Consider the following 9,755-nt stretch of genomic DNA (forward strand, 5'->3'; position numbering starts at 1 on the left):
TAGTTTTGCAATCAACGCTATGCAACAGGTGTTACCTACATTAAAGCTGACAAGACGAGTGAATCTTTTCATGTAGTGTGTTGCTCTACATTGTGAGAAATAACTCAGATTAAGGTAAATCCGCAGTGACTTCCACTGCAGACATTGTATATATCATCCATTTAAACAGATAGATTTGCTGAGACAATTCAGATTAAGCACCTGATACTGTATAACATAACAAATCTAATAAGTCGTTCAGAACAGTCCATTTTTTTCTCATATGGCAACACAACAATAATCAAAACATGAACAAGACAATCCTCCATGGACTATTCCACTCGCGTTAACAGACAGGTCAGTGTTTTTAATTAGCAGAGGTGCAACCACAGTGAGAGATGGACAGATCATTTGGTCAAGGAGTCTTTTGCCAGGGCACCCAGAATAATTCATACCACTCTGCAACACTGCTGCACACTTCCTCCCAATCAGCTGGAATCAAAGAAATTAAATTTAAATGTGTACAACATGAAGACCATTAATAACAACTCATAATATTCAGCACAGCAACAGAATCGAATACATTTTCCATCATTCTGTTCTTGCCAAGGAAGACAAAAAATTGAATTGACTAAGAGGCAGGAATCGATCATTTGGTCAAAAAAAAGACAGCATTTCCCTGATGATCCACTAACCCGCAATAAAACGCATTAGTATTGATTCAGTTTCTGACAATAATTCTATTGAACAGCAGAGATATATTATGGTGCTGGAGAGAAATATAGTGATCTGATGCATCTGAGTCTGTATATCCAGTTGTAAGAGCTGTTGAATGAAGTAGTTTCTTTGGCCAGTGAACACAGCACACCCCCAAAAGTACTGTATGCTTGGTAGCAATTAAAAAAATGGAAGGCTAAAGGTAGTGAAAGGGAAATGGCTTGGATTATGATCTAAAATATTACATTTTATTGTATATATTATTAAAATATATATGTAACTATAGATATTTTATATATATATATTTTATTATATTTAAATTTAAATTTTAATGCACATTATTTACACAGATTTGACTTACAAGAGACTCACATCTTACAAAAGTTGCAGCTGAACTAATACCACTTACAATGGGCACTTCTATGTTACATTGGCCTCTAAATTTCAACAATGAGAAAATGGCAAACCCCAAAGTCTGATCCACATCACTTATGTTACATATATACCTCCTGTGTGGTTTAGCCTTGGGTGAGGTAGAAACAAAACAAAGTTTGGATAAATTAAGAAGGAACTTCTTAAGCACCGGCGTCTTTGGTGGGGCAGCAGAGCATCTGGCCGGAGCTCGGCAGGAAGGGCAGCTTCCCAGCCCGGAAGAGGTAGAGGAGGGGCTGGAGGCATGCCCGCAGAGTGATGAAGGCGTAGCAGATGGGGAAGATGTAGCACTCGAACAGCTCTTCGGGCAGGATGTGCTCGTAGGGGTAGATGACGGCAGCGGGGAGGAAGCTGATGAGGACGACGACGAAGACGCCTAGGACGGTGTGGAAGGCCCTGCGCTTCATGGGGTGGATCTCGTCGCTGCCCGGGCCGGACTGACGCAGGGCGCGGAGGATGGACAGGTTGCAGAAGGTCATTATGACGAAGGCAGCCATGAAGAGGGCGATGAAGATGCAGTCGTTGTGCTTGAAGTCGACGGCGCTGATGTAGGCGGAGTAGCCCAGGGTGACGGCCCAGACGGCCGCGGCGAGGCCCGCCCGGTACCGGGGGTCCCGGAACCGCACGAAGGCGATGGGGTGCAGCACGGCGGCGTAGCGGTCCAGGCAGACGGCGGACAGGAAGAGGGGGCTGCCGATCTCGTTCAGCCCCAGGACGAACAGCAGGGCGCGGTCGACGACCCCATTCTGTAGCAGCAGGTAGTTGACGACATGCACCGGCACCAGCAGGAGGTAAACAACGTCGAGAGCCGCCAGACTGCCGAGGAAGATGTCAGAGGTAGAGGCGTCGACCTCGCCCCGCAGCAGGGCAATCAGGACCCTGATATTGGCTGGGAGGCCCAGAGCCACGGTGAGGATCTCCATGGCGATCAAGAAGAAGAAGCCCACGGCTGGCTCAGCACACTCAGGCTCCTCATGGGCAGAGTCGTGGGAGGAGTTATCCGTCAAGGGGGAGGGATCCGGGATGGAGTAGTTGAGAAAGTTGGCGGAGTTTGTGTTGAGACGGTCCATCATCACAAGGTACATCACAATGCTGAGCACAAGAGCAGTCTACTGTGGAGACAATAAGAAAGGAGCTTATTAAGGGGGCAGGCCAACTGAACCAGCACGCCATCTTAGCCAGTGTATACAATCACCCAACCGCTTCAAGGCCTGAGAAATACAGTCTTTTCAGCTTAACTTGTTTTACTTGTTACTTTTTTCATATTTACTTGTTTTTATCCATATAACTACCTGGCTATAACACAAGTATTGCTAATACTAATGATGAATCCTGCTTATCAGGCCACACCATAATACCTTTACAGTGTATATCCTCGTAAAACACTTCAGCATGTTCGTTAGTGTGGTTGCCCTGTTGTGTGCTGCCGCCCGCTGTGCTCTCACAACTGCACAACAGAGGCTGCATAAATACACTATATGGGCAAAAGTATTTGGCCACACCTGTTTTTCAGGGTTTGGCCCCTTAGGCCCCTTATCTCCAGTGAAGGGCAATCTTAATGCTTCAGCATACCAAGACATTTTGGACAATGCTATGCTTCCAACTTTGGGGCAACAGTTTGGGGAAAAGCCCTTTTCTATTCCAACATGACTGTGCCCCAGTGCACAAAGCAAGGACTATAGAGACATGGTTTGATGAGTTCGGTGTGGAAGAACTTGACTGGCCCGCACAGAGCCCTAACCCCAACCCCATCCAGCACCTTTGGGATGAACCGGAACGGAGATTGCGAGCCAGGCCTTCTCGTCCAACATCAGTGGTCATTCTGTAGACTCATAAATGCTCTACAGAACGAATGGGCATAAATTCCCACAGGAACACTCCAAAATCTTGCGGAAAGCCTTCCAAGAAGAGTGGAAGCTGTTATAGCTGCAAAAGGGGGACCAACTCCATATTAGAGTATATGTATTTGAATACAATGTCCTTACAGTGTAATGGTCAGGCATCTGAATACTTTTGTCCACATAGCGTATGTGATGCATAATTCTGCACCACCAAAAGGTTCATTCCAACAGCCTCCTCCGTGCCTTGACTGAGAAAATGGTTTACCTCAGCGGTAATGGGAAAGCTTAAAGTAAACTACACCTTAGGTCTTCGGTAACTTGGAATTGAAGAGACCTCTAAGACCATCCGTTCAAATATTGAGGAACGGAGGCAGCCCACATTCAAAGCTTAGTCAGCCAGCGTGCATGACCACATTCTGTTCCCAAAAAAAGTCAGCGTGGCTAACCCGCTGCTGCTGCTGCTGGACAGTAGTTTGAGGAAGTGGAGATTATGCCACAAGACCATAATGCTTAAGACCATAATGTCTTAATGCTGTTGTGACATGTGAATTTCCCAGCTGTGGGATCAATAAAGTTCTGTCTTATCTTATCTTATCTTTTATCTTATCTTATCTTAAATGTTTCCTCGCAGACAGACGGACTGACAAAGAGCGGCTATCAGGCAAACAAACAAACAAAAAAAACAACTCTCACTTGATGTCCTAAAGAAAGGCTGCCTCAAAAATGGGCTCTTAATATAAACAGACAACCAGCATTTTTCCATGGGTTATGATACTTCTATGATAATTCTCATGCTGCTGGGAAACATCCGACGAGTCTCTTTTCCAACAGATTATAAATCTCACAAAGAGATATTGGTTACCTGGGAAATGCTCCAGCAGTAACCAAAAAAAATCACATATTTCAATATGCAAACTGTCCTTGAAGTATTTTGACAGACAAGCAGAGACAGAGTTGTATGTAAAATCTGGGTAACAACCGTGGTCAACCATTGAATTTGCTTTTGATGTCATTCAAATATCACAACTATCAGCTTTCTCTATAATTTTCATATGTCTTTGTAAACAATGGAATGACAGACTTGACATTAACTTTGATGCTATTGTCAGTGCCATGATGCATATAAAAAAAAATCAAATCAGCATGCTAAATGATCACATTTCTTCATTTGTTAATTTAAGGAACAAATTTAAGAAATTAAATTGAATAAAATAATTGAATAAAATACAACTAAAACCAGTCAGCATTTAACAAAACACTCTCATTGCAAAGGTGTAACCTTCAAAAAAAAATTGTTTGGCTATTCTCAGCAAGAGAAAAATCTACAAATAAAAGTCCAAAAACCAAAGTGCATAGGTCTTAACTGCAGGGTCTCATTCCAGCTACCCTGTTAAGAACTTAGTACCAACAATAGTTATCTCTCTGTTGGTTAATTATTCAAGCCATTAATTATGTTGCGTGTTCTCGGTGTCCAGCTCACAGACTGTACTCTACCTTACCAAGAGCTATAATTTTCCTTTGTTACCCTGGTATGTGTTCCTTCATCTTTATTCACTCTAAACACCATTAGAAGAGTGTAATCACAGTTCACATTTCTAACACACTTGGAATGCACGTCTTCAGCGGTAATAGCAATAATCGGTCAACTGCTTTGGTGCCATTCATATGGCAACTGAGGTAGTGCAGGCTTTTAAACTTGGTGTTCTGAAGGCTTTCAACAGGAAGCAAAAGCACCAGAACATGGAAGCGGTTTGCTTACGTGCCAAAGCAGTGGTGTAGCCTGTAGCCCTTCACAGTTCCACGGCATGCAACTAGCCTTCTCAAGGGATGCTTTGCGCATAAGTGATGCAACAACCCAGTTTTAGGAAAAAAATCTTTGCTTACAATGTAAGTGATGATCTCTGGTCACGTCTTGGCTCATATCTTAGCTCTTTAGCCAAGCCTGCTGAAGGTGTGAGCATCACTGTGAGAAAATCAAATTAAGAAGTCGAGCCTGATCCAGCTGTTGAAGGTGTTCCCTTATCTTACCATGCTCATGGAAACTAGAAGAAGTAACAATTAGACTGATCAGAACTAACTTCAATATCGCTATATACATATATATATATATATATATATATATATATATATATATACAATAAGAGAGAGAGAGAGATACATAATATACAGTATATGTAGTAAACACAATATGTAGCATAAAGCACAACTTTATGTCTCTTACCAAGGGGATGAAGAAGTTTTTCTTCTCGTTGTTTGTTCTGGGGCGCTGGGTGGGGCGTGATGAGGTGTACTGTACACCCACAATCGGTTTGGCATCAAAACCTGTAACAGATCAGCTTAAATACAGAGGCAGCTGGATCACCTGGCCAAGTCATTTCAATAAAAAACAAATACCATCACACCACAAAAGCGCAGGTGCTATTCTGCAGGTAACCAAAGGATATTTGTTTCAGAATATCTGTCTATCTGCCTCTCTCTCTCTGTCACGCTGCCTCCCTATGTATTTTCAAGCTGTCAGTTTACTGGGGTCCATTGTTTACGAATTGAGTTGTGTGGTGGAATATTTCACACATGAACATGTTCCAATTCCCCCACAGGGATGTAGAAGCTGTCAACACAATGACAGTGTTATTGTAATGTCTAAATTGTAAAAATTATCCCCTACACAGTGACTGGCCCAGTTAATCTGAAAGATTGTGAAATACCATATAATTTGTACATCAAGTTCTTGGAATGGCAGGTCATCCACCAGGTTAGAGGTTGGCAGGGCATGTCCCATACAGCACTGAGAGTTCGGTGCTATTTTGGTTCCTTCATAAATAAACACAGTGGCTCTGAGTGAGTCATTGCGAACATTAACTTTACTGCCATCCACCTCATTTGAGGACAAACATGCTATAGTATCATATAATACAGGACAGATGTAGTCTTGCATAGAGAGGGCTCTGTATTAGTCCTGGATATTAGTCCTGGCTGAACTTTCTCACATGGGCGTGGTCAGAGCTCTGGGTCTCCTGCTGCCGCTCCTTCTGAACTGATGACTCCTTGGCCCTCTTGTGCCATGCGCACTTCTCCTGAGCCACTTTCCTGCAACACAGAGAACACAGGGTCTCCAGCCATCCAATGAAACTCTAATTACTCTCACATTCTAATTCCTGTAGTTTTCATTTCTTTCGCATCCCACAGTTTGAGGAAACCCCAGTGAACTTGCCTTTCGGCAAAGGATTTGAACAGTTTAAGAAATTACAATATGAATGTAGTTTACGACTTATTGTGTAACTTATCAGGTGTTCTTGATAGTAAGATCTGATACTCTCTGTCTTACGGACAGATAAAACGACAACTACATTTACAAAAGCATCTCCGGCCGCTGCAGCTTATGCAGAACAAAGCGGCCTGATTGACGTTCTCAACCTCCCGAAACAGGCCCATGTGACAACTCTCCCTGAGTCCCTCCAATGGCTACCGGTTGCAGCGAGGATCAAGTTCAAGACCTTGCTACTAACCTTTAAGGGACTTAAAGGATCAGCCCCCCAATACATACAGCACATGATAAAATCCTACAAGCCTGTGAGAGCGCTGCGCTCTGCTACCTCGGGTCGCCTCCGTGTCCCGAAATACAAGGGCAGCATCTCTCGAACCTGCCTATTCCCAGTACTGGCTCCACACTGGTGGAATGAGCTTCCTGTCGAGATTCAGACAACAAACTTCAAGAAAATACTTCAAACTCATCTGTTCAAGGCTGTATCTGTAGCCTACCTTCCTCCCTATCTATGTCTATCTATCCTATTGATTACTATTTTCATTATATATAAAAAAAGCCACTGTACACTAGCCTAGCACTTAAGTTTGTATCTTACTGACATCTTGTAATACTTTGCAATAACTACTCTTAGCATTGTGATGCACTTGTTTGTAAGTCGCTCTGGGTAAGAGCGTCTGTTAAATGAAGTAATCTTCATCCTAAACAATATTAATGTGGCTGACACCTAATTTGCAATTCCATGAGTGCACAAAACCCATTTTCCATTGACAGTATCTCATTTGAAGCTTTCTGCTTTAACGTGATGTCATCGTAACAATGATTTAAATAATGATTTATCATAATGATAAAAGCTCCCCATTCAGATACCTTACACCTAATGCAAAAATCAGCCATATGTCTAAGCAAGGAGAATGACCAAGTTTGTATTCCACTGTCCACTGAACATACTTGGGTGCTTTAAGTTAAAGCACTCAAGTGCTTTAAGTTAAATCCACTGGCTACTGAACTCACTGCTTATGAAGAATGGCCATCTCTTCCCTCTCTTCCTCCCAGGCTCTCTGTGACTCACAGGCAACCATCTGGACACAAACAAAAAGGAATAAATATTCTGTTTTTTTTCCAAACACATCAAAACATTTTCCTTGAATGGTGATTCTTACCAGATTCTCCTGGGCCCTCCTCTGATGGAATTTGCTCTGGGGAGAGACAGTAAGCAGAATATCTGATATGCAAAATTGCTGACAGACTGAACTGATTGATAAAAAAAGAAACAAGTGAACAAAATGAAGTCCTCTGTTAACATTATCCAATGAAAGTGGTGCATCTGTGTTCATCTGAATTGTCAATAAATATATCCTGGAGGTGAGAGTTAGTGAAGCTATTTCTCACTAACCTAGTATCTCTATAATACAAAGCAATTTACAGGAATGAATTAGAAAAAGATTCATATACTGGACTGATGTGAATCTTGTGATGACTGAAGATGATTACCCTGTAATAATTAGTAGTGCTAGGTTAATGCTATGCCTTTGCTATCAGGTCATTTTTTCCCCATCTGCAATGGACACAGCTCAACAAGGGTGTCTAACATTCACTGGTATTTGTTTCACAGGGCTTCTGTGTTGATAAGGTGATAATGTGGTTGGTTTGATAAGGTGATAATGTGGTTGGTTAGATAAGGTGATGATGTGGTTGGTTTGATAAGGTGATAATGTGGTTGGTTAGATAAGGTGATGATGTGGTTGGTTAGATAAGGGGATAATGTGGTTGGTTAGATAAGGTGATAATGTGGTTGGTTAAACAGACAAAGACGTTACGCTGTCAGCCTGATGTTTACTGCACCATTCACATTCTGGCACATCGCTGTCTCCCTGATCACCCAGCTTAGTTAGATTTCTGTCACATCGCTTGATGATTTTCTACCCGGTGAGAATTTAAAAAAAATACACCACATTTACATGTACATTCATTCATTCGGTAGATGCTTTTTATGCATTTACCTGAATAGCTAGGGAAAAAGTAGGTAGAGCGTGAATTAGAAAAACAACAAGCAGCTACAGTTACTTGCCAGTCAAACATTTTTTTTCTAATCTAATAAAGTCTGAAACAACAGACAGCTGCTAGAAGATCAAGCTCATTATGGTTTTATAGGTCATTATTAGGCCCTATGCATATATTAGTATGATACAGGAATGTATAACAGTTAGAGACAATCGATGTGTTTGCTAAGATACTACCAATGTCATACATGGTAGTTCAACTCCTCTGCTTTCTTCTCACTCACAGTGTTCCTGGCTGTTCTGTATCCATGTCCATGTTGATATTGCTTCTGTATATTGTTATTGGTATTATTGATAGGATTACCAGCCAAATGTAATTTTAAAAAGTCATCTGAATCTGGTTTGCAGCTGGGAAGGGAAGATACTAAATGCAGCATAATGTTACATTCTAAACACTTTACAGTGTGCTAGCTAGCTCACTAGGTAGTTGACTGCATTTTGCTCACAAACTCTCTGAGTGGACGTGATAATAGCTCCATTAATGACAGCTCCATTCAGCACTTCAGCTCCACTTGGCCTTGGCTGTTCGCGCAATGCATCATGGGTATTCACGCCCAGCAGGTAAAATTTATTTGCTTGAGCCACGTCTCTTCAAATGGCGCCAACCATATGTACAGGAAGTTCCTTCCACCACCTCTTCTGAGCCCACAGAAACTTACTAAATAAAAGTACTAGTCTGCACTTTATATTACAGATGCATACCAATAGTATTTATGCAACTTAATACGTTAATACGTTTTTGTCATGAGTTACACAGCAACAAAGATATCATCTCAGTGTGAGATATGGCAAATAACACAACAAAAATCTAGCAACTACTATACAACTTTTAGGAATGTAGTTGAAAATATACAGTAATCATTTTCCCAATGACTAATTGTACAATTGTAACTATGATACACATACACACACACACACAAACACACATATATCAGTATAGCTGAGTTTGTAAAGGCAGTAGTGCAAAAGACAGTCAGTGAATAAGGCTGATAATAATATTGGAGTGATAATTTTCAACTTTTGCTGTACATGTTTTTATACTGCAAAATAGGAAAACATGCCTTATCTGGGCCACCTGTGTCACAATGAAAAGCTACCCTTATTTCATAACACTAATATGCGATATGTAACAGTGGATCCTGTAAGGAAAATTTCAGAGGGAAACGGGATAACACTCCCGTTTTGTTGACACACTCACTTCTGCAACAAACCAAGTTATGATATTAGCATAAGCACAAGCTCTGTTATATATGTACCGTACCGCACCTGCGTGTCTTCATTGGTTGTAAATATAAATAAATTTAATTTAAAAAAAATGAAATATTAACAAGCCAAAGTGTAAACACTATCTTGCAAAAGACTGTTCTTTTATTCTGAAATGTTCACACATGGAGGCGTGTCACTTTTTGTCTTATCTATTGAAGGTCCGTGCGCTCATTTTCACTCATACACTCACACACT

Source organism: Megalops cyprinoides, chromosome 1 (genome assembly GCF_013368585.1).
Source record: "Megalops cyprinoides isolate fMegCyp1 chromosome 1, fMegCyp1.pri, whole genome shotgun sequence".
Classification (NCBI taxonomy): Eukaryota; Metazoa; Chordata; class Actinopteri; order Elopiformes; family Megalopidae; genus Megalops; species Megalops cyprinoides.